The 26,631-nt window shown below is 42.3% G+C and overlaps 2 pseudogenes; both read left to right on the top strand.

Moving 5' to 3' along the window:
- Nucleotides 1-1,040: 1,040 nt before the first annotated feature.
- LOC128564221 (uncharacterized) lies at nucleotides 1,041-1,127 on the top strand (annotated as a pseudogene).
- A 5,904-nt stretch (nucleotides 1,128-7,031) lies between these two features.
- On the top strand, nucleotides 7,032-7,111 carry LOC128564237 (uncharacterized; annotated as a pseudogene).
- The last annotated feature ends 19,520 nt before the right edge of the window (nucleotides 7,112-26,631 follow it).

The following is a 26,631-nucleotide window of genomic DNA, read 5'->3' on the forward strand; positions in this document are numbered from 1 at the left end:
AATGGAATGGGTTCTGTGTGCTGCTGTTGGATGTGGAGGCAGCAAGGCCACATCCTCGTGCCATCAGAATCATTTTCTTCTGCTTAGGACCACTTAGAGGTACTTAATGTTCCATGTGATTTCCAGATAGATGTCTAGATACCTATCTAGAACTTAAGAAATGGTTTGGATTCCTCGTTTCATGAATTAGCATGTCTCCAGCAGGAAAAACTTTGATATGTTCCTTAGTCTTCTTTCAGGGTTTTATCTGTCTTTATTTCTCCATTTAACTTTTCTTTTCTTTTTTTTTAAGAGATAGTCTCACTTTATCACCCTCGGTAGAGTGCTATGGCATCACAGCTCACAGCAACCTCCAACTCCTGGGTTTAGGAGATTTTCTTGCCTCAGCCTCCCAAGTAGCTGGGACTACAGGCACCTGCCACAATGCCTGGCTATTTTTTTGTTGCATTTTGGCCAGGGCTGGGTTTGAACCCACCACCCTCGGTATATGGAGCCAGCGCCCAACTCACTGAGCCACAGGCGCCATCCTCCATTTAACTTTTCAATGTGAATGGAACTAATTTTAGTAAATAGCAGGATGCAATGCTAAAAAAATTTTTTTTTGATCCCTACCAACAAGTCTCAGCTTTATGCCATAAATGATTCTTCCCTTTTCCACTGAATGGGGGCCCTGTCTTTATCATACATCACATTCTTATTTGTACCTGGTCTGCTTTGCTGTACTACTGCTTTGCTGCTCTACTCTCTTCTGTAGCATTTATCATCATAGCTATCATTACAAGTCATCTATTAATATCTAGCTATTTTTGTATCAGGACCACATCAATTCTTGGAGTCTTTAAATGTGCTTAACAACGCATAAGACTTTTTCTTATTATTCTTGAATTTTAATTTTAGCTCTTCTCCACATTTATTCTTCTAGAACAGCAGTTCTTAAGCTTTTCTGGGCTATGGCTCCCTTTGTTAAAACCTGTCCACCCTTTCTCAGAGTAATGGTTTTAATGCATTAAATTAATAGGATTATAAAAGAAGCCAATTTGAGTCTTTCACAGTTCATAAGTGTGATGACTGGGTTTTCATGCTCATATATGAAATATATGATGTCAGCATATTACCCATGTCTGATGTGAACTTAGAAAAAATAAAAGGAAGCCAATTTTATTTAAAAATAGTTATAAAAATATTAAAGAGCTATGGTATAGTAAATATGAGCTTCTTTATTAATGCTTTAATTACAAGATGGAGTAGCAAGTCTGACCCCTACTACCATGGTTTTAAAGTGGTGATGATTATAAGTGATATTTCTAGGTAACTACAACTGTAATATGAAAATATTTGTGATTTCTAATGGACATAGTTACAGGGACTGTTAACATGGACATGTTTTGTTACCTAGATTCGTAAGTAAAGAAAATGTTACATTTCAGTTAACATCTAGTAAAAGGAAAACTATAATTTTTTTCCATTCAATACCATAGAAACCCTGAATTCTATCCATGGATCTCAGTTTAAGAACTCCTGTTATAGATGAAATCTGGAAAAATTTTGTCTAATATTAGTAAAAGTCACTGGGATATTTAATTAGAATTGCATAAGTTTGATAAGTCAATCAGGTAAGAAAATTTGTCTTTATCATACTTATTCTTATTTATTTACCTAGGAATGTTTTCTTTTACAGGTTTCTCTTTTTGTGTGTGTGTGGGGGTGGTATTCCTAAGATCTTTTTTCCTGTTCTGATTGAAAAAATCTTCCACTAAGTATATTGTTGAAGTCCCCTAATTATTCTGAATCAAATATTTGAAGCAAATATTTCCATAAATATCTGTAAAGGATAAACACTTAAAAAATACTAATATCACATATTTCAAGATATCAGCAAACATCCCATCTATCTTCCTGATTGTCTCATAATTAAAAAAAAAAAAAGTAATGATTTGTTTAAGTTAGGACTCTAAGAAAGCACAGGCCGACATGGTAGGTCATGTCTGTAATCTCAGTGACTCAGGAGACTGGGGCAGGAGGATGATTTGAGGCGGGGAGTTCAAGACCAACCTGGACAACATGGTGAGACCTCATCTTTACAAAAAATTTAAAAATTAGGCAGGCATGTTTGGTGTGTGCCTTTAGTCCCAGCTGCTGGGAAAGCTGAGGCAGGAGGATCTCTGAGTCCAGGAGTTCAAGGCTGCAGGGAGCTATGATGGTGACACTGCCTTCCAGCCTGAGCAAGAGTAAGACCTTCCTGTCTCTTTAAAAAAAAACAAACAAAAAAACAAAAACTAACCAAACAGATGAAAACCTCCCCCCCAAAGAAAGAAACCCCATATGTTATCCTTGTTCCTGTTCTTCACATCAACACCTGGCCACAGTTAGCTTAAAACATATCGGTACCCTGCTTTCCATAGGTGCCATTCAGCTTCCTTTGTTACCAATCTTATGAGTTGGTGCCGATTCAGCTGGCTCTCCTGGTCATGGACTCACTCTGAGACACTTCCTTAGATGGAAAACACTGCAGTAGGGGAGGCAACTAGAAATATAAAGCTCCTCCCATGTCATTCCTAGACAGGGTGCATTCGGGGCTCCTGTTTGCACCAATGGTACTCTGGTGCCTATCATGGGATTTTTGTAACCAAACTTTCACAGAAATAGAACTTGGGAAAGAATTGGGGGATGGATATAGTAACAGGCAGTCTTACTTTTATAGACTTCATTTTAAAAAGGCATGGCCTGTAGGCTCAGACCTATGTAATTTTGGTTTAGACGTACCTAATGATCTCTATACTAAAAACATCATTGGCCTGCATCACACATGGTAAAGGTGCACAACATTATATTACCACCATTTGACAACTACTTTAGGGGTATTGTGGCCAAATTCTGACAGCTACTAATCACTGAAATTGGATATTCAACACAAATCATATTAGCTATTACTTGCCAATTGGACAGGGGTTTATTTTCTTGGTAAACTAATGCCTACCTCTGGGACAGGCCCTGACATCCAGCATCCATTTGGTCCATAAAGTTCCTTTTTTTTTGGACAAAAGGTCTTTATGTGAATCAAGCATAAGAAAAATTGAGTTTTGATCTGCGTTCAAACACTTTTACTCAAGAGGAATTTTCTCCTCCATGCCTCGTCATTCTACATCTTACAAAAGGCTCAAAGTCAGAGAACGTGGTTCAGAGACTAGCAGAAGGACCTAGCAAGGAAACCAGGGTCACAGAATGCCTCATCTAGGAGGTTCATAAAATCTAGAAATCTAGGTGGTGATTAGAAATAGAATGTCCCCGCATTGCTACAGACCTCTCAGGACTCCCTAACATTACTAAAAAGATTCAAGAAACAAACATGGAAATCAGATTAATGATGTAATACTCCCGTATCCCCTTATGTGGGTTTTGCAGATTGAGGATGGTTGGCTGTCTTGGTATAATTTGAGTGAACTTGTGTCTTGGTTTAGAAATGAACTACAATCCCTGATCACAATCTATACTCCTAGTATTTGTCTGCATCGTGGTATTCAAATGTGTGACCTCCAGAGTCCTAAATGCTAATGCACGGCCATCGTCCCTTGCCGGGATCCACAGTTTATACAGCAGCAGAAGGAATGGCAAGCTTCCTCACACCTTCCTCTAGGCCACGACCTCTGAACTGCCTATAGTTCTAAAAATTTGGATTTCACAGGATAATGTCCTCATCTGCCCTTGGCTAAAACATGGGACTGAATGAGAAAAACATGACAGGGACCAAAAGAATAAAAATCAGCTCAAACTAAGAAAAAAAGAAGCCCTACCTTTAATCAGGCTAAGAGGACAGAAGCAGGTAAAGCCAGATACAAAGTGAACAGAAAAACAATGTTTCCACAAAGGCTGTAAAATGTCATCATAACCCTTTCTTTGAGTGATTGACACCCCTAAACCCACTTTGCTATTTTCACTTGTTACTGTGGATGCCCCACTGCTCAGCCGCACTGCTCTCATGGTAGCACCCAATCCCTAGTTAATCACTGCTTCTAATCCTGTTCTTAGAAAGAGCAACCGATCCAGAAATGCCCGCTTACCTTAAAGCTTCCTTGTAATCCTTTGGTGGGAAGCCAAGCCTGACAAAAGATTCTTCCCTTGTTCTTCTTGTCCTCTGGAGTGCCCTTTCTCACTGCGGTCAGGTCAATACACCCTGGAGTCCCTGAAGGGATTCCAGGGGTGTAAGGGTGGTGATGCTATCACCAGCGTAGGGGTGAACCACTCACTGGTTGTACCGCTAGCAGTTTTCGGTAGTGAGTTGGGATCAAATACAACTTTCTATACTTCATCTTCCCTTTTCTCGTTCCTACAAATGTTTTTTCTTTTTTCTCATCACTTCTTATACATTTAAAGGCATCCCCATTTCTACTATCCAAAGATTTTTCATCCCTATACTTGTAATTCCTTGTACTATTTTCCTTTCTTGGAATACGACCCTGATTCTTCATGATGGAAGTTTCCCCTCAGATTTCTGGCACCTTTTCCTTCTCTCATCATTTGGTTGTGACAATTGCTTTTTTTTTTTTTTTTTGAGACATTCTCACTTTGTTGTCCTTGGTTGGTAGAGTGCCACATAGTCATAGCTCAAAGCAACCTCAAACTCTTGCTTGGGCTCAAATGATCCTCTTGTCTCAATTTTTCATTTTTAATACAGATGTGTTCTCACTCTTGCTCAGGCCAATCCTGAACTCTTGAGTTCAAGCAATCCACCTGCCTCAGCCTCCGAGAGTGCTAGGATTACAGGTGTGAGCCACCACACCTGGCCCATGGCAACTGTTTTCTGCATTTTGCTGGCTGCTGGTTCATTTCTCTACCTGTTTCCTCAGTCCAGGCCTTCCATTTAAACTTCTGTGCAGCCAGAAATGTATTTGCAGTGTGAAACCTTTCACTGCCTTCCTCATTTTCTTAGGCACTTTATTTTAAAACATTTAAAGATATTTCTCACCATTTTGTGCCTCCATGAAAAGAGGTCCAAACTCCCTTCTTTTGTCCTTCTATTTCATTTTATCATCCCCCCATTTCTCTCTGTCCTAACACAGAGTTGCTAACATCCTGGGTAAAGCTGACCCTTGTCTAGCTTTTGAGACCTTCATTTCTACTCTTGCCACAGAACCACAAGTGTCTTCCCCATTACATTTCACAACCTCCAGTTTTTCTTGCACATTCAATTCAGGACTGGGAGCAACATATACTCAACAAAACTCACTGCTTCTCAAGATCCCCTCTTCCTCCAGCTAATTGTGGAACTTCAGCCTCCACCTGCCCCATTGGGTGTCTCTCTTAGCAGAGAAGAAGCATGAATACTCACAAACACTTCTGTGGTAGCAGACCCTGCAGATGTCACACTGAGCCTAGTGCTTGGACCAGCTGCTCCCCACCACCAGGAAGTCACCCACAGTCAGATACCTCACCCTGTGGCTGCCACCATGGTTGAGGCTCTGCCCACTGACCTCGGGGCTGCAGAGTCCCCAGCAGCCCCCCGCCCTTGCCCCAGATGATGGCCTCCCACTGGCTACACTACGCCACACACATCTTGGATCCCTAGAGTGCCCACAGGGACAGGCATGCCCATTGGATGGGGTCCTACTGTGAGGCTACTTGTTCACTTTGGATTCTTTCCAGGTTCCCTCTAGAAACTGAAACTAGATGGGTCATCATTGTTACCTTTCCCGAGGTGTGCAGAGCAGAATATTCTTCCATTGCCCATGGCCCGTCTAGATTCGGCTCCATCTACCCCAATTTCATTTCTTCCCAATAACAAAACACAGCAACCCCACAGGAAGTTTCCCACACTTTGTAAACCCACCAGCATGGGTGTGCAGGAGCCGTCTCCTCTCAGGATTCTGCAGCCCACCCCCATTGTGATATGTATGTTGGCGATTTAGACCCTGTATTCTCAGGGAGAGATCTCAGGCTTTGGCTTCAAAAGTCAGTTTTTTAGGTTATTTCAGCTGAATCACTTTTCTTACGTTCTTTTGAAATCCCCATCTAGTATCACTCTGTATAGAGGAAATATATACAATTTAAAATAGTGTGCAATTTAAAATTGCGCATGAACTTTATGACCAACCTGAATATACAATATAAACTGTATATAAAAGAAAAAAGAGAGGGGAGTTGCCAATATTTTCACATTTCATAAATAGGATTTTCTACTCTATAGCTGATATCTCCCACCATTCTCTTGATCCATAGAGCTTTGCATAGTGGATAGAAGCAATAATTCTCCAAGAAGGTACTGGTATGGCTGTGCCAGCCACTCAGTGCCTTCAACCCAGTAAAGCCATGAGTAAGGCAGACTGCAAATGCTATAATTGGCAATGGACACCTCTCTTTCAAGTGGGCCCAAATTCCTATCTTGGGTAGGGGTAAGGTCACTAACTGGTGATTATTAATTTGCATTTGCTCAGTTCAGTGTGAAGTCAGCTGGCACAGACTAAGTTTCTCTATCTTAGTTCCTTTTTAGGAAACCCCAAACAAATTGAAAAATATTATTTTTCACTAACTTCACAATAATGGGCCTGTGTCCTGTATTTTCATATTAGACTCCACTTATCACACTATTATAGGGCTTCATGGTATTTTTCTACTGGTTGGGTACATATCTGCTGCCCTGAGAGTCTGCTACCTCAGGCCCTTCCAAGCCTCCCCCAAATGCCCACCCACACTTCCAGGGTCCTGAAATGGAGTTGGGGGATTTCCAGGAGCCTGTACCTCAGCAGGTGTCTCTTCTGATGGTGGGTGGGGATTCCTTATTCAATGTTCCAGATCACATCTGGGTCTACTCATTGTGCCCCCTTTCTAAACAACCCACTGTGGGGAGAACCCACAGCTGTCTCTGTGCCCGGGGAGTGGCATCACATCAAGGTTATCCTCCCCCAAACTCTAATTTTAGAATTTTATATTCCTAGGCCACTTACGCAGCATGCCCCACCTGCTTCTTAAGTATGATAACGTTAACATTTGTATTAATTTTTGGTGGTTCTCCCCACAATGGGTTGTTCTAAATTCACAAGACTATACTTTCAGGGATCATTTCTATAGTCTGTTACTAGAGAAGTTTCTCTGAACATGTTGGGGGGAAAAAAGACATGCTCTAAGTTCACCAGCTCTTGTTTTCAACTTCTCAGGTGCTGTCTTTATCTCACATTCTAGCCTTGACTCCACCTCTGCGTTCCAAGGCTTCTCTCCTGGAGACTTGAGATTGCTAGAGAGTCCCCTGTCCCTTGTTAACTCCTGTGCCTGGGCTCCCTTTTCCTACTTAGGCTTGAGACAAAGTTGATTTGTGGTCCTCTCATTTCCTCCCAGAGCTGTCCTCTCCCAACTGTTTCTTACCACCCCTTTTGTGCATTGTTTAATATGATGGGGTCATCTTTCCATTTCCCAAACCCCCACTACAGATGAAATCCTTTTTCTTTATTTTTGCCCTGAACCTCTTACAGAAAACCTTTTCTGTCTCTTATAATACCCTCTCTTCTCACCTATAAACCCTCCCCTGCATTTATTAGAGCACAAGAAAATAACTCAGTGGTTTCTTTTTCTTAATACCTTTAAGAAAAAGGCAACTCTGCCAACCTCTTTTATATTCTACTAAATATCATGCTCTGGGATAATTTGCCTAACTGTATGTCAACTGTAAACAGTAGACATAACTCACCTTTCACATTTACACCTTTCGCGTTTATCTCCAGACTCTTCCCAATTTCACATTGCACTCAGAGTTTGGCATCACACCTGTGCGTCTTCCTCTGCCTCTAAATGAAATTATCTGGCATGTGGTTAACTTCAAGTTCCACTTTGACATAATTTGATTCCATACTAATTTTCTCTAGGCCAGATCCCAAATTGGTCAGCATTTTCTACCAGAGCTATTTAATATATCGCAAAGCCTTTTTAAGTCAATATAAAATCCTATATCTATCCTTACTATTTGCAGAAATAGTATCCAAAATAAATCCGATCTTTCTGCTTATCTGCAATCTCATGAGAACAAAGACCCCTAAGAGTCCATGCCTTCCATTTAAACTTCTGTGCCGTCAGCAATGTATTTGCAGTGTAATTATGGAAGACATATGTTGAGTTCACCGAGTTAGTTCCAACTGAATTTATAACCATGGTGCTCATTTATGCCTCTGACTGGGTAGCTCTTCTAATTCCTGGGAAGTATGTTGGGGAAACAGGAGGGGGTGGAGACTAGATGTAGCTTGGGATCTAGAGTCAGTCTTGGTGGGCTTGCATTCTGGCCCCACCAGTGGTTGAGGGCCCTTGAATAAGATCTACTAACTATGCTTTAGGTTATTCATCAGCAAAATCAGGATGATAATATAATACCTATCTTTATTTTTTTTAACTTTTATCTTTTTTTTTGAGACAGAGTCTTACTTGGTTACCTTCAGTAGAGTGCTGTGACATCATTGCTCACAGCAACCTCAAACTCTTGGTTTCAAGCCATTCTCTTGCCTTAGTCTTCCCAGTAGCTGAGACTACAGATGCCCGCCATGATGCCCAGCTATTTTTCAGAGATGGGGTCTCAATCTTGCTCAGGCTGGTCTCAAACTCCTGAGTTCAGGCAATCTACCTGCCTCAGCCTCTCACAGTGCTAGGATTACAGGTGTGAGCCACTGTGTCCAGCCTAATACCTATCTTTAGAAAGAAAAAAAAATTGCCTGATGAATGTTAGTCTCCTTCAATTATCAGGCTCAGAGAGGACTGAAATGTGACAGTGTGTGACAATAATCATATCTCATTTTTCCCTTAAGCTAAATAATTCCTTTTTTTTTTTGAGATAGTCTCACTCACTGTACCCTCAAGCTCTTGAGCTCAAACCATCTTCCTGCCTCAGCCTCCCGAGTAGCTGAGACTATATGTGTGTGCCATCACACCTAGCTAATCTTTTCTATTTTTTTTATAGAAACAGGGTTTTGCTCTTGTCCAGGCTGGTCTCAAACTCCTGGCTTCAAGTGATCCTCCTGCCTTGGCCTCCCAAAGTGCTAGGATTACAAGTAATCACCTCTTAAAGCTACTTGCTACTTGCTATGTGGGCTGTAGACTAATGACAAGTAGCCACAAAACACCACATGGCTGAGTTATGACATCATAACTCGTACCTTTTAGTTCAACAAGGTATGGTGAGTCACTAACCAATGTTATCTCTGTAAACCAATGAGAATTCCTCTCAAACAAGTTTGTCTCAGTCTATGCTTGGTCCCCTTTCTGCCTTTAAAAACTTGCTTGTTTTTTTTTTTTTGTAGAGACAGAGTCTCACTTTATGGCCCTCATTAGAGTGCCATGGCATCACACAGCTCACAGCAACCTCCAACTCCTGGGCTTAAGCGATTCTCTTGCCTCAGCCTCCTGAGTAGCTGGGACTACAGGCGCCCGCCACAACGCCCGGCTATTTTTTTGTTGCAGTTTGGCTGGGGCCGGGTTTGAACCCGCCACCCTCGGTATATGGGGCCGGCGCCTTAACTCGCTTGTAGGCTTGGTGCCAGTAACTCAGTGGCTAGGGCCCTGGCCACCTATACCAAGGCTGGTGGGTTTGAATCCAGCCCAGGCCTGCCAAACAGCAGTGACAACTAAAGCAACAGCAACAACAAAATAGCCAGGCGTTGTGGTGAGAGCCTGTAGTCCCAGATACTTGGGAGGCTGAGGTAAGAGAATTGCTTAAACCCAAGAGTTTGAGGTTGTTGTGAGCTGTGATGCCATGGCACTTTACCAAGGCGTGAGACTGGCAAAAAAACAAACAAAAAAAAACTTGTAACAGAAGCCAAACGGAGTCCTACTCAAGACAATATGGAAATGTGTTCTGGGCTGTAGTCCTCAACCCTAGTCCATATACACTCTCCATATTAATTTTGCCTTAGTTTCTTTCCTTAGGTCGACAGTTCAGAGGCTTAGATAATATATACAACATCCTTAAAACAATTCTAGTGATAAGATAGCTATTCATCTCCCCTTCAAAAATGCACGCTTTTCTTCTCTCACTTAGCCTATGTTACAGTTCCTCAAGGCCTTCTTTGGACTTAAGGAAATACCTCTTTTCTCTCCCTTCCTTCTTCATACCTTTCTGGCCACCCTACCCAACTTTTCCACCTCTTTCTATTGATCCTCTCCCAAGTTTGTTTGTTGGCACCTGACAGATACTGACCACCACCCAGTCAGAGGGAAAGGAGAAAAAGATATGGACTCCATAAGTTTGAGTCTGACCTGTGTTTGTGGAGGATTCTTTTCACACACAGGCCTCTGTGTTCACTTTGCACAGTATGTTGGGTGGGGGGGCGGTGAATGAGGAGAGGAGCAGGTGGTTTGACAGACCTGGAGATTTAGGGTAGGGCCAGCTGGGAAGACAGTCACCTTTGTACTGTGTGGGAAGGAAGGACCTCAGGGTTGGGTGGGACAGGGGTCATTCTGGGGACAGGGATCTGGGTCAGTAATCTTTGGCCATGCCCTGTGCCTAGTGGACTCCTTCTCTTATCAAAGTGGCAATCTAAAGGCAATTAACCCTTGAGCCTCGGGGAGGAGAGCAGGGGCAGTCAGAGAACAGAAGAAGGTTTATCCACCAAGACTGTTCTGGGCTCTGATCTGAGGCTGTTAAGTCCCCTTGGGCTGACTGTCCCCTCAATTCTGTGGAATTCAGGCCTACCCTCATCCCCATTAGTCAGTATAAGGGTTTTCTTATGTATCTAAAAAGGTTATTTAGCTTTTTTAAATTTAAAATGAATGTTCTGTTTATTACAATAATAACTTGTAAAATCCAGCTCCTTCAGTTTTTAGTTTAGCTTGCAAAGCATTTGTTTAAGCATAGCAGATTTTGCAAATCACTTTTAAGAGGTCTTTGGTACTTGGCCCAATTCACAAATATTTTAATTGCTGACAAGAAGTCAAATCAGGATGCAGGGAGAAACTTTGTTTAGAAGAGAGTGAAAGTTTGGGAGCTGTGGGCTGTTAGGTGAGGAAACTTGGGGTGGGGAGGATGGGCTGAGCCGAGTCGTGGGGAAGGTGGGGAGGGGACACTGTATTCAAGAGTTAGAAGAAATTATTGGCTCTGGCAGGAAATCAGACAGAGAAGTTCTGTTTCTCAGCCACCTTGCAACACTACCTCTACATATGGGGCAAGTCACTGGTCAGGGCTCTACTCGGACATGTCTGAAATCATCTGCAGGTTTTGTAAACAGTCCAAGTGACAAAAATGGGGGGATGAAACGGAGTCCTTATGTAACAGACCTAGAGACAATAGCTGCTGAAAGAGAGAATTAATATTATTGAGAACAAGTTGCTCAGTTAGCCCTCCCTGTGAGGTTAGCATCAGTCTTCTTATTTCGTGGGAACGGAAACTGTACTTCAAACTTCACCGCTAGTAAGCAGAGGAGACTGGATTCATTCTGAGAATAAGTATATACAACTTGTTTAAAACTTTATGAACATCTTGCAAAACTATTGGAACTATCTAATTGAAATTTGACCATCTTGTGACCTTTTTACCTTTATCATCTTCTCTAAGATCTTGGTCCCCCTGACTTTTTTCCAAACTGCCATACCAGGTTCATTACCTGAGTCTCCATGGGACAAAACCAGGCCAGCCCAATTCTGTGAATTTCTCACAAGGAAGACTGCAGGTTTGGTTCTGTTATTGTTATTGTTACTGCAGTTGCCAAAGTGGAAGCAGAGATGAGGCCTCCAGCGGCTCACTTGGGACAGCTCAATAGCAATGCTGACGGAATCAGTTAAGAAGACAAGCACACTCTCTGGGCCCTGCAGCCCCTGGGGCTATGAACAAAATCACTTCTGTATTTTTATCTCCAACTGGATATGTTGCCCCCTTTAAAAGTACATATGAACTTAGAGTGTGCCTTCTATTCAAGTGTCTCTGGGAAATTACCAAAATATATGATGAGCTAGGCCTCAATCTCCAAATGGAGAGTTATATAGGTCATGTTTCTTGACTACAAATGAAATGAAGCTGAGAATGAATAAAAAAATACTAAATGTAGACATCTCAATTTGAAATATTAAAAGTACTTCCCTGAGTGGCCTAATTGGTAAAAACAGAAAATGGAGGCAACCTAAATGTTTAACAACAGAGGATGTAGAATAGTGTGCAGCCATTAATAGAATGTTTTAGAATCCATCTTCTGCATACAGTGTTGGCTCTTCAGTTGAAAATTAAACATTTAGAAGCTGGTGTGCTCCCCAAAGCCCTAATCTCTAAGATGCAAAGGCTTTGGTGAACCCAGTTCCTGGTGACTGTGACGTGCCTTGCAAATTCCTCCTGGGTGTTGGCTTAACAGTCAGTAGTAACAGAGCTCCAGGCCTATGATCCATTACTACTGACGGCTTCGTTTCCTAAAGTGGAGTGCTAAACTTCAACAGAGGGTGGTGTGCAGGTGTTTGAGGGAGCTTTCTGGTTGGTTTTGGACCCCTTTGTCTGGGGTTGCATACAACATTAAAGAGGTGAGGGGAGATTCCTTATTTCCTAGAGCTCCTGGTTTGTAAAAGGTTGCAGATTCTGAAACATTCTATTAATGACTGCACACTCAGGACTCAGGTCTTTGTGGCAATGTTCAGATCTGAAGTCTCTTCTGCTTCCCCAAAGTGAATTTTCTTTTTTGTTTTTCTTTTTAAGATAGAGTCTTGGGTGGTGCCTGTGGCTCAAGGAGTAGGGCTCCAGCCCCATATACTGGAGGGTTCAAACCCGGCCCCAGCCAACAAAAAAATAGAGACTCTATTTTTTTTTGGTAGAGTGCTGTGGCTCCTAGCTCACAGCAACCTCAAACTCCTGGGTTCAAGTGATTCTCTTTCCTCAGCCTCCTGAGTATCTGAGACTACAGGCACCAGTCACATCGCCCGGCTACTTTTAGAGACAGGGTCTCACTCTTGCTCAGGCTGGTGTCGAACTCCTGAGCTCAGGTGATCCCCCTGTCTTGGCCTTCCAAGCATGCTGGGGTTACAGGCATGAACCATTGTGCCTGGGCCCAAAGTGAATTTTCTAAACAGAGTAACCAAAATTAAGTGCACCACTACATCATGAGCATTCAGAATTGGCGGAGCGATGTCTACAGCACCGGACATCCTAATCTGCACTTGATCTTGGTTTTAGCCAAAAGGCAGCGAAATGATGGGCATCCTACTCTGCAGGGATTCATCTTCCTTGAAAGTCGACTTCTCCCTTGGGGTGTGTTCTTTTGGGCCACCACCAGCAACCACCAGTTCTGAGCCTCCACCTGTGCCTGCTGTGACCTGGGTCTGTGACCACCCCTAATTCTGCTGTCTGGCCAGAAATTCTGATTGTTCATGCCAAGTGTTAACTATAAGGAGCTCCTTCCTAGTGACCTTCCTGCCCTCGACAGAAGGGAGCTTGCTAGGCACAGTCTTGGGAGACTCGATTTCCCAGTGTTCCACCTTTTCTTTCTCTTCACTCCTGGTTACAGAGCCCATGCTTTCATTTCACTGGGGCTTGCGGAGGCACACAGGCACCTGGAAGTTCAGTTCTCGTTCCTAAAGACTCTATTTCTATTGTCTTATCTTTAAAGCGTTTCCTACAACAGAGCATCTGTAAGTGCCTATAAAATAATTAATCTTCCATTAGCAGAAGTTTAGCCTTGAAATGCTTTTTCTGGTGCCCTGTTCATAGCTCCAGGCTTTCGGAGAACATCTGCAGACGTATTTAGGCCCCTTTTGCATTGGTCTGGGCTACAGATAATGATCCTTAAATCATACATGAGGTTTGGGGTGAGTTGAACATGGAAATCTACCTCATCTAGAAATGGATTTAAAATGATTAGGGAAGCCAAATTGTATTCTCAAATCAGGGGCTTTTTCTACCTTTTGGTATCCGAATCAATTCTTGCCATGGTTCACTTTGTGTAAGGCATAAATGGACAATCACAAAACGATCCTGAAATGAGGATATGCGTAAGAGCTATGTTTTTAAAATGATTTCCTGCTCAGGATGGTGTCTGCATGCAAAAAATAAATAGAACAATACTAAATAGAAGACAAAGCAACTAATTTAACTTGAAAGCAAGTTCAGCTTCACAAAAACTGTGATGGAGCTGTAGCTGCAATGTTTTCCTGTTAAAGGAAAAATGTTATTGATACTGAAAAGGAAATGATCTGATTTGCTGAAATGTTTGGTCTAGAGGACCAGTCCATATAATGTTAATGTAAAGTTGCTTCTGACTTCCTGGATATATTATGCCTTTGGATACATTATATTACTGATTTTCTATAGATTTTAGTTTACGTGAAACCCAATTTATCTTGTATACTAGAACTAGCTAGTTTTGGATTAGATATCTTTAGAAATCAAATTAATTTAGAGAATGTTGGGAAATACTGGCTCAATGATGCAGCTTTCAGTATAATTTATATCCAGAAACCTTCCTTTGCATAAAAAGATTCTGACTCAAAATATCTATTGTGTCTATAGACTAATACATTGTTTTTCTATTTGTGTAGGTATTTCCTGTTTAACTTTCACATACTCTTACTGTAGGTGTGACTGTTGCTTTGTTTATTCTGTTCATTGAACAAACCAAAGCTCAGCAAATTCAAGATCATTTGCTTTCTTCCCTCCCCTCCCCGCTTGCCCCAAGGTCACTGTAAAAAGCAGGAATAGAATCAGTGTTGGCTGCCTCCCAGCCTAATGTTGCATATCTTGACTTAGGCCAATCTTGGAGCACTTTTCATTTACCTACTTATTTAAGCAATCTGAGTTCTGAGTCAGGTAAATATATTTAAGCCAAATTAAAACCAAGTGTTGAATATGCTTATTTTTAGAATGATTTTTATAGTAATTGCTTTCCTGTTCTTTTCATGTTCTTAACAGGGCAAAGTAGTATTAAAATACCTCTATCTGGTGACTTTGTCTATTTTCTTTGCATCTGATCATAATGTCTGGCAGTACCTAAAGTCCCAAGTGGTTCACATAATGCTCTTGTCTGATTTGCTCTTAACTGGGACCATCTAATTCAGTGGTTCTCAACCTTCCTAATGCCACAACCCTTTAATACAATTCCTGTGAGTCACAACCCACAGGTTGAGAGCTGCTGATCTAATAGGATTTGGGCTAAGGAATTTCTACAAACCTAGTAGTAGAATATTAGATTTGGGAGGGGCTTTATAGGTCACTTAGTTGCAATTCCCACCCAATGTAATAATCGCTTCCAGAGCATACCTCATATCTGACAGTGGCCGTCATCCCTTGTCTTACAACACTTCCAAGGACCAGAAGTTCACAACCCAGCAAGGCAGTTCATTCTATTTAGAGCGCTGAATTCCTGGAAGGTTCTTCTTTGTGCTGTCACAACCATCTGTCTCTATGTAACTTCCACTCCTTGGCCCTAATTCGATTATGATATGACAAATTATATCCCAGTCATGTAATTCAAGTTCACTGTAACATTCAAATTTTCATACTGTCTCCTAAGAAGATGACTCTACCTGGGTAAATATTTTCTAAAATTTATTTTTTATTTCAAATTAATATGAGGGTACAAATTTTTAGGTTACATTGTTCTCACTTCCAAGATGGAGTTTCAGTTGTCAAAGAGCCCCTCACCCAGAAGGTGCATTATACACCCTCACAATGCGCACATTAGGTGAGATCCCGCCTCCTGTCCTTCCTCCTCCTGCCAATCATCCTCCTCCCTCCCCCCTACCCCCTCCTCTCTTCTGCCTCCCTCTACCCCTGTACAGGACTATATTTGTGTTTTATTGTTCATATAAGTATGTAATTGTTTACATGTTGGTTTCATATTAGTATGTAGTACGTTGGTTGTTCATTTTCCCATTCTTATGATATTTTAGTAAGAAGAATGTATTTCAACTCCATCCAGGTAAATGTAAAAGATGTAAAATCTCCATCTTCTTTAATGGCTGAATAGTATTTTATGGTATACATATACCACAGTTTGTCGATCCATTCATGGGTTGATGGGCATTTAGGTTGCTTCCATGAATTGGCAATTATGATTTGAGCCACAATAAACATTCTGGTGCAAATGTCTTTGTGTTAAAATGATTTTTGTTCTTCTGGGTAGAAGTAATGGGATTGCAGGATCAAATGGAAGGTCTACTTTTAGATCTTTGAGGATTCTCCATACTTCTCTCTAAAAAGGCTGTATTAGTTTGCAATCCCATCAGCAGTGTAGAAGTGTTCCCTTCTCTCCACATCCACGCCAGCTTATGATGTTTTGGGACAGTGTGCTCTGGGCTAATCTTGCTGGAGTTACGTGATATCTCAGAGTGGTTTTGATTTGCATTTCTCTGATTAAAGACGATGAGTATTTTTTCATGTGTTTGTTGGTCATTCATCTGTCATCCTCAGAGAAGTTTTTGTTCAAGTCTGTTGCCCACAAAGAAATGGAATTGTTTGTTCTTTACTTATTAATTTGAGTTCTCGTAGATTCTAGTTATTAGGCCTTTGTCAGATTCATAACATGCAAAAATCTTCTCCCATTCTAAAGGCTGTTTGCTTTGTTTGTGGTACCCTTAGCTGTGCAAAAGCTTTTTGGCTTGATCAAGCTCCAGTTACTTATTTTTGGTGTTGCGAGGAGGGTCTTCCTCATAAAGTTTTTTCCTAGGCCAATATCTTCAAGTTTTTTCCCCACACTCTCTTCTAGAATTTTTATTGTTTTGTGCCTTAAATGGTAAACATTTTTTGTTTATTCTCCTTTTGTGGCTTATATAATCAAGATTCTTTAATTTGACAGAGGTAGAAAACACAACTCAAAGTGGCTCAAGTAAAGGAAAAAAAAAAAAGTACTGATGTATGTAACTGAAAAGTCTGGAGGAGGAGGCAGCTTCTGATCCAGGCTCATCCAGTGCCATCAGGTCCCTCTCTCACTGCGTCTGTGCCATTCAGAGTTCCCTTAGGAGAGAGAAGCCGCATGATCATTTGAACAGGAAACATTTAATCTTAAGAATATTTAACTAGGATGGGAATTGGTGGATTGGCTAGTAAGGAATAAGGGGGATTGTAAATGCAGGAGTAGCAGATTCAAGGAGCACTCCTCACCCTGGGCTAAGATGCAGCAGCTGAAGAAGAACTGCCACTTCCAGTTCCCTGCCCAGGCTGAGATCCAGACCCGGCGAGGGTGTAGCCGTGTTTTACTGATTTGACAGTGTAAGTGCAACTTGCTGAAATTCTACTACTTGGAACTTGCTGGAAATTTGTCTCTTGGGATTCTGGGGAAAGTCACTCATGGGGAGGTATCTCACCATAGGTATCTGAGGGAGGTGCCTGGGTAAGCTGCTGGCTCTGAAGCAGCCAGATGCTGGAGAAGTTATCACTGTTGTAAGGGGGTGGACACTGGAGAAGCAGCTCATGGTCCCACTGAGAACAGTGGAACCAGGACACAAATCCCTTATCTTCTGCAGTATCTCTCAGGCACCCTCCGCTGACAAAGTTTAGCATCATGATAAGCTAGTAAAGAAGAAATATTTAAGGGCCGAGCTAGATTTGTACTGAGCAAGCAATAAAGGGTGCATTTCAAACTGAGAGACAATAAATCGATAGCTGGCACACCACTTTTGCATTCATTTCCCTTTTATAGGCTCTACAGATGTGTCCCTTATGGTAACAAGATGGTGCTAAAAGCAGTTCCAGGCTTTTAGCCCCTCATTTCAGGAACCCCTCCCCCGAGAAGAGAGCATTTTTCTCCCCCAATATTGTGCCAAATTGCTCCAGATTAAATTTAATTGGCTTTAGTTTGCCAAGCTTGTGTCACATGTTTATTTCTGAGCCAATCGCAGTGTTCAGGTGGCTTTGTTGCTCTGATTGTCCAGCCCCTAGTAGCCTGCCCCTGGAGACAGAGGTGAGTTAACCTTGCCCTATCAAATGTATAGAGAAAATCCCAAGGGGCTGGCAATACCTGACAAAGGAGGAATGGCTGATTGGTAGGCAAAAATCTACTGTTCTAATGGTTGTTGGAAACAGAGAGGTTGGGGTCAGATAGATTTTGATCAACCAATGACTGTTTTCTCAGCTGGAAAGTGGAAATATACTTATTTCATTCTCACATGGAAAAATCAGTTGGAGCTGAGTAATGGATGCCAATTTCAATAAAGCATGGTCTGTTCTGTTTGCTATAGTCCCCACTATGCCCACTTATTGTACCTGATTACCTCACTCATATACACCTGCCTGGCCCCTGTGAGAATTTGCACTTAAACCCCCTGAGCTAGGTCCCTATGGTTGATGCCTTGTCACTCCGGATGGCCTGGCTCAACCAGATGGACACTCCCTGGTACCCTTAGGTGGGGCTGGTCAACACTTACCTAGCAGAGCCTAGAAAGGCCCAGGCAAAGGCAGGCCTAAATCTATGACACTTGAAAGAATAAAATGACAACAGTCTTCCTACATTTGCATTTAAGCATTGCAGCAGTGATCCACTATAATCACCATGCAGAAAAAAATTAGAATGCCCACATTCACATTTGTGACTAGCAGATCAGAGTATGTTTCATGAAATCCTCTGATCCTCATAGTATTTATACAACAAGGAGAGGAAGAGGGATTGACTGGTATTTACTATGGGAAGATAATTTGTATGTATCTTTCACGTTTCTGCATATCTTGCAAGGAAGGGTACTGACTTCCTCTTGTTCTGGACTATCTTAGCCCCATCTAAGGATGTTTGCATAGTGAATAACTTTGGAAGATAGAGACAGTGTATCCCTCTGGAGCAAAGGCAAGTCATGCCTGGAGTCAGGTATGGTAAAGACAATGTCATCTCTGGAGCAAAAGGCATTATAACTGCTTCTTATAAAAGATTCGTGTTTCCTGAGCTTAGGCTTCCTCACCCTCTTACAACTCACCCCACTGTGTGTGCAGGTGCCATGGACCCACTTCACATCACTTTGTCCACTGTGTTTCTTTTGTTATGTGACCAGTCTCCCTCACAGCAAAGTAGATTGGACCAGCTGGCACATGACCACTGGGCAGCATCACTTTGGTGGGTCAGCACAGATCATATGTCCTGGCTAGAAAAGATAAGCTGGGCTACTCAGAATCTCTCCAAGAGAATGACGTTGTTAGTAATGGGCTCAAAAAAGGAAAGGACACCTAGAGAGAGGAATGATTAAGGACTAAGTGAGTCTTTGTTTCAATCAGCGAAAATAGTCTGATGAAGACAGGTGAGGGTCCCTGTAAACAGAAGTCTAGCTGAGGGACAACACATTATTGCTTTATCACAAAATACTCCTCTTCCCAAAAGTGACCTTGTAATTAGGAACAACCATCTCAGTCACGCATAGGAACCAGAAAGTTGTCTTTAAAAGTATGTGTCACTTTTGGGCGGTGCCTGTGGCTCAAGGAGTGGGACGCTGGCCCCATATACTGGCCAAAAACTTTATAAAAAAAAAAAGTATGTGTCAATTTTAAAAGGTAAATTTTGTTTTGGGTGCGATGGCTCACACCTGTAATGCTACCTCTGTGGGAGGCTGAAGTGGGTGGGTCCGTTGAGCTCAGGAGTTGGAGACCAGCCTGAGCAAGAGTGAGACCCCTACCTCTACAAAGTAGAAAAGTTAGCCTGGCATTGTAGCAGGTGCCTGTAGTCTCAGCTACTACGGAGGTGGCTGAAGCAGGAGAATGCCTTGAAGCCAGGAGTTTGAAGTTGCTATGAGCTAGGGTGACCCTATGGCACTCTAGCCTAAGCTAGGGTGATGCATGCTATGATATAGATGCACCTTGAAGACTTAACCCAGACTCTAGCCTGGGTTAACAGAGTGAGACTGTCTTTAAAAAGAAATAAACAGTGAATTTTATGGTGTGTTAATTATATCTCAATAAAGCTGATATGTAAACTTCTTAAAAACTTTTTTTTGAGACAGAGCCTCAAGTTGTCACCCTGGGTAGAGTGCTGTGGCATCATAGCTCACAGCAACCTCCAACTCCTGGGCTCAAACAATTCTCCTGCCTCATCCTCCCAAGTAGCTGGGACTACAGGCACTCACCACACCGCCCAGCTTTCATTGTTGTTTGGCGGGTCCAGGCTGGATTCGAACCTGCCAGCTCAGGTGTATGTGGCTGCCACCTTAGCTGCTTGAGCCACAGGTGCCAAGGCTAAAAACACCTTTTTATAAGTACAGATTAAGTTTTTTAAAGATACCCAGGGAAGTTATAAAAGAATTAAGGACAGATTGAATCTGTCCTCTTGATCTAGAGGACCTTGGGTATTTGCAGAAGTAGATGGAGAAGCCTGGGGGCCCTGCAGTATTCAATGTTTGGGCAGCATGGATCTGGTTAGGCTGTTCTGGAAAATCCTCCTGCTCAAATGATCTGATCTTAAAAACATCTACTGGCACTTCACATCCACTAGGATGGCTGTTATGGAAAAAATAGAAAATCGGTTTTGGGGTGGATATCAGGAAGTTGGAACCCTTGTGCTTTCCTGGTGGGATGTAAAGTGGTGTGGCTGCTATGGAAAACACTATAGTGGTCCCTCAAAAAAATTAGGCATAGGATTTCCATTTGATCTAGTAGTTTCACTTCACAAAAGAGTTGAAAACACACTCAAATACACTATTTGTACACTCATATTCATAGCACTAGTCACAATAATCAAAAGGCAGAAACAACCCAAGTATCTGTGGATGGATGATTGGATAAACAAAATATGGTAAACACATATGATGGGATATTTACTAGTTTTAAAAAAGAATGAAATTCTGATACATGCTATGATTTAAATGAACCTTGAAGACATTATGCTAAGTGAAATAGCCAGAAGTAGAAAGATAAATATAGTATGGTACCTGGAGCAGTTAAATATACAGGGATAAAAAGCAGAGCAGTGGTTATCAGGTATGGGGGGAAATGGGAAGTTAGTGATTAATGGGTGGACAGTTTCTACTTGGGATGATAAAAAAGTTCTGGAGATGGATGGTGATGTTATATACCATAGTGTGAATGTATTTAAAACCACTGAACTGTATACTTAAGAGTGAAAATGGTAAATTTTATGTCATGAATATTTTAACCATATAGAATTATATACATAAATAGAGCAAATGTAGCAACATTTATTATTGAACTAAAGTGAAGGATTTATAGGTGTTCATTGTATGATTCTATTTTTTCAATATTTGAAAAATTTTGTAAAGTTTAGGTGGAATTAGGTATAGAAACAGTTTATAATTTATGCTATTGACAGGTTTTTCCCAGCCCCTAGGGCAACACTCACCTCAGAATACATCCCCCCAAAAGCCTCTCAGCTCACTTGCTAAAAATGGCCTTCCAAAAAGTTTAATATTAAAAAACAAAGTCTATTTGTCCAATGTAACATGCAGGCATGTCCTTTTATAATCTTTTTAGAATCCTCCAAATAAAATAAATTATTACAAATTATAAAACAGAATCGCTGGACTTCTGTTGGCCATAGAATAACATCCATACTTCTCTGGATGGTCTTTAAGGTCATCATGATCTGAGTCCAACTTCTTTCTTCGCCTCATCTAACTCCTTCCCATGGAGGCTGTTAATCCACCCTGCCTGGCTAGTTTTTCTATTTTTAGTAGAGATAGAGGTCTCACTCTGGCTCAGGCTGGTCTTGAACTCCTGAGCTCAGGTGATCCACCCATCTTGGCAACCCAAAGTGCTAGGATTACAGGCTTTAGCCACTGTGCCTGGCCTCCCATGTGCGCTGTTGACCTCTTTTTCTATCATTACATTTTCCTTCTCTGACTCTGGCTGCCCCACCTTTCTCTTATAAAGACCATTGTGATTGCGTTGGACGACCTAGATCAGACCTCTCTCCCCTTTTATTGATAAGGAAACAAACTCAGATTGGTCAAGTGAAAGTGTCTTATCGAAGAAAAGGCAGGTGAGTCTGTCTCTGCCTCTTTTAAGGAATACTTTGGTACACTTCTGAACAGTCTGAAGTTGTGTATCAGTTCTTTTTCTTTTTCTTAACCACTAGACCACCAGGGAAGTATCAGTATGTTCTTATAAATATTCTCCTTTTATCGTCTTTGAATTGCCTTAATTCAGTTTCCCGGATAGTGGTAAAACACATTCTTATTAATTTAGGAAGGGGATTATAACGACCCATCATGTTATCTACAGCGCTATGGCAGTTTCTCCGATAATGATTCTCTTAGTTCAGTATGGAGAACTTAGAAAAGAACTTCTGTGCTTTTAAGCTTTTAATGGTGACCAGATGTCCTTAGGACCAGTGGCATATGCCTGAGAGATGGTAGAAGAAGCAAAGACTTTAATCTGGGGTCATAGAACAGAATGACAATATTTAATAATGTAGTTGTGATCTCATTAGAATCTTGCCTAACCAACAAACTGTGCACCAGATAGAACAGGCACAATTTCATTGCTCTGTAAGGTATGGCTCCTGCTGTCACTTACTTAAGAAACCAACTGGGCTAGCTAACCACTTTCAGACATCCTGGATATACAGTGTTGGGTACATTTCAGTAAAAATAATAGTACCTAACACATATTGAGGGCTTCTATGTTCTAAATGCTTTCTATGATCTTCAAATGAACCCAGTAAGGTGGATATTATTATCATCTTGATTATGCAGGTGTAGAAAGAAACAGTTAAGCTACTGATCCAAAAATAGCAGCCAGTGAGGGCCAGAGCTGGCATTTGAGCCCAAGGAATCTGGGTCCAAAGGCTGTGTTTTTAAGTCTTTAAGTTACTGGTATTCCACCTTCCTCATAACTGGTTTGCTATAATGATAATTTCACATCAGACCATGCTGTCTTCCAGTCTTCTGAAGCACATTTTAGTGCTTGTTTTTTTTTTGTCCATTAGGCGTCATTGGATAATGTCTTTTCTGGATCCCCAAATTCAGTGTCAGCACTAAGATTTCTGTTGCTATGGAAAATTTCTAACTAAATGCAGTTTTTCCTGTGTTGGTTGATAAATAACTTGCAACTTCTTCAGGCAATGCATTTCTGGAAAGAAATCATTATCCCATCTCTCTGATCCCCTCCTTGGAGGTGAAGGCTGATGGGCTGGCATGGGTAAACCAGAGAGGCCTGGGAAGGCAGCCCGAGGTTCTTCCTCACAGTTACAAGCAGGCAGTCAAAACTCCCAGACTGGCTGGGAGAGGCCCACAAACTCAAGACTTTTATCCTAACAGGTCATTTAAACAAGGTAGCGTGGAGGTAGGTAAAGAGAAATGAAGGAGGAATGGTATTAGAAGACCAGTGCAGACAAGAGCAGGAAAAGGCAAGCCAAAAGGAATTGCTGGAGGGCATTCCAGGCGATTCCCAGCAACTCTGTGCAAGATCAGAGACAGGGAGCTGCTGCCAGAAGCATAGACACATTTGCAATGAATTTCACAAACATCAGAGAAAACTTGAAACTCTCTTCAAATCCTTATTAACTTATATATCCTTTAAATATGTGCATAATCAGAATGAGCAATTCTGTGCGCTCTTTTCACTTAGTGTTAACATAGCATTTCCAGGAATCAACATAGCGCACATTTTTGGATTTCTAATAGTTCATGACATTCTTTCCTATTGCTGTTTAGCCATTTGCTTATGCTTGGGTTGGCTCCAGTATCTTGCTGTTGTAGGCAGGGACATGTGCCCAACTGAGCAGCATTCCTCTAGGCACATGCACACCTGCCTGCTCATTATAGGCACAAGACTCGGACCAAAATAGTCACGTGGGATCTGCCATGTTCAGCTGTCTACCTTTAATAACAACTAAACAGGTCCTCTTGGGACTCAGAGCTTCATAAAAACTCCAAGGATTAATTGAAAACCCAAGCCCAGGGCGGTGTCTGTGGCTCAAAGGAATAGGGCGCCGGAGGTGGCGGGTTCAAACCCAGCCCTGGCCAAAAACTGCAAAAAAAAAAAAAAAAAAAACCAAGGCCAGACTATGAAAGAATAAAAATGTATTATTTACCAGTTATCCTATGCATGTCTATACATAATACTGTATAGGGTGTTTGTACACATATGTTCATTTTTAAGTCCTCGAGCCACAGCTAAGCCTTCTATCTGGTAGGATTCTTCTGCTTTTGTATCTGAATTCTGCTGCCTTTCCTCCCCTCCATTGATCCCTACTGCTCTTAGGATGAAGCCCAAGTTACCGTGACCCAAAAACAGTGGCCAGTGAGAGCCAGAGCTGGCATTATTCTATTTAGGGGTAGAATAAGGGCCCCTCCAAGGAATTCACATTCCAATCCCTGGAACCTGATTATGTTATTTTACATGGCAAAAGGGGTTTTGCTGAGGTGATTTGCCATGGGGAGATTGTCCTGGATTACCTGAGTGGGGCCAAATTAATCAGTAGGGGCCTTATAAGAGGGAGGTAAAAGGGCCAAAGTCAGAATGGGAGATGTGATGACAGAAGAAGAGTTTGGAGCCATTAGAGCCAGAACATCAGAATGGTGCTGAGGAGTATTTCTGGGTAATAATACCAAGGCCACCATGTTTACTCTTCAAGGTTATAGAGTTATAGTTTTTGGAAAACAATCAAGCACGATGTAGTCATGCATTAGTCACAGTATTTAAGTGCCCTCTGTGTGCGAAGTCATCTGCTTTTGTATGTAATTGTAGTGAGTTGGATAGTGGCCCCCAGAAATATATATCCAAATCTGAACTTCCAGAACCTGTGAATGGGACCTTACCTGGGAAAATGTGTCTTTTCAGATATAACGATAGTAAGGACCTCAAGAGAAGGTCATCATGCATTTAATGTGGACCCAAATCCAGTGATGAGGCCAGGTGCAGTGGTGCACATCTGTAATCCTAGCACTCCGGGAGACCGAGGTGGGTGGATTGCTTTAGCTCAGGAGTTCAAGACCAACCTGAGAGTGAGACCCCTGTCCCTACTAAAAATCAAAAAGACTTGCTGGGTGTTGTGGCAGGTGCCTGTTATCCCAGCTACTCAGAAGGCTGAAACAAGAGGATCTCTTGAGCCCAGGAGTTTGAGGTTGCTGTGAGCTATGATGACTCCATAGCACTCTACCCAGGGTGACAGAGTGAGATTCTGTCTCCAAAAAACCAACCAACCAAACAAAAAAACCCAAAGCCAAGGTCCTTATAAGAGATAGGCAGAAGAAGATCTGAGGTACAGACTCCCAAGAGAGGCCGTGAAGATGGAGGCAGAGACTAGAGCTATGCTGACATGAGCCAGTGAACTCCTCCAGCAGCAGCTGTAAGAGGCAAGGAAGGATTCTCTCCAAGAGCCTTCAGAGGGAGCTTGGACCTTCTGGCCTCTAAATTTCTGTTGTTTCTAAGTCCTTCAGTTTGTGATAATCTGTTCTTGGCATCTGCAAGCAACTAACAACAATTTTCCCTACAATTCTTTCTGATGCTATAAGCTATTAAGATCCTCTGTGCCCACCATGTTGCAGAGGAAAGATGCCTTACCATCGCATCTCCTTCCATCCCACCTTACTTCTGCTGCAATTCCTGTCTCTCCTCTCCTGTGCTTTGATAACCCATTAGTATACATTTCTCTGTGCGACTGTGCTTTCAGCACATATAGTACAAACAGGATTAAGATTAAAACATGTTTAGCACCTCGGATGGCCTAGGTGTTGGCCAATCCAAATGGATGTCAGCCACAGCGATGGAGCAAAGTCGGGAGGTCCCCTGCCATGCCAGGCAATCACCCCTTTAGGTGCTGAATCCTGGCAAGCAAATGTTAATAAGGCTCCTGATGTTAATTATCACTGTGTACCAGGATCTGTACTAAGTAGACTCTTTGAGATGTTGCTACAGCTTTATGGATGAGGAAATGGTGGCTGGGGGGGGGGGATCAGTGATGTGCCCAAGGGTGCACAGGTGGCAGGAGAGTGAAAGAGAGGGCTGGAAACCTGGCAATCTGATTGCATTTCTGTGCTGTCGGGTGGGATGTGTGAGGAAATGCCTGGAGAGAACCATTTCTCCGAGGAGTACTTAGAAAGAAGCATCATCAAATTTGGGGGCCCTCAGAAATTATTTGTGTCACATAAATAGTGCCAGAGGGGAATACTAACTGACCGTTACTGAGTCCCCATTGGAAATGCAGGCTTAAGTGCTAGGGGTGGGGGGAAAGCTTGGGGTAGGAATGTGTTAGCACTGAGTGTGGCTTGCTGGCCCCATCCTCAGCTTAGGGACGTGGGAACTTCGGTGGAGAGTCAACAGAGTCTGAGGGTTGAGGGACATGCGGGGCGTCCAGAACAGTAGCCAGGTCTTGGAAAGTGAGAGCCTGGTAGGATTTCTTGAGCTCTGAGGCCTTGGCTGTTCTTGCCCTGCCTCCTTCCTGATCTGCAATGAAGACTTAGCCTAGAGGGGACAAAGTGCTTTTGATAGGGTGGAGCAAAGAATCTGTTAAGGTCTCCAGCCTGGGAGGGGAGAAGTGAAGTCAGAGAGAGATAGGTGGTGTTAGTTTTTACCAGGGAAGGGCAGTAAGCAGCCTGGGGCTTGCACAAGAAAGGTAAACCAGGGGGCCTACCTCTGCCTCAGCCAGAGGTGTGGGCCCTGGGGTTTAACCACTGAATACTGGTAGAGGAGAAAGTGAGGGAGAGCTTAGGAAAGCTGCTGGTGCCATGAAATTTACCAGAAGGTGACTTCCTTGTGTCCACTCCTCCCCCCCCCCAATATACCAATAGCCTTCATTGTGGAAAGTCAGAGACATTTCTGGAACT

Source organism: Nycticebus coucang, chromosome 13, assembly GCF_027406575.1.
Source record: "Nycticebus coucang isolate mNycCou1 chromosome 13, mNycCou1.pri, whole genome shotgun sequence".
Taxonomy (NCBI): domain Eukaryota; kingdom Metazoa; phylum Chordata; class Mammalia; order Primates; family Lorisidae; genus Nycticebus; species Nycticebus coucang.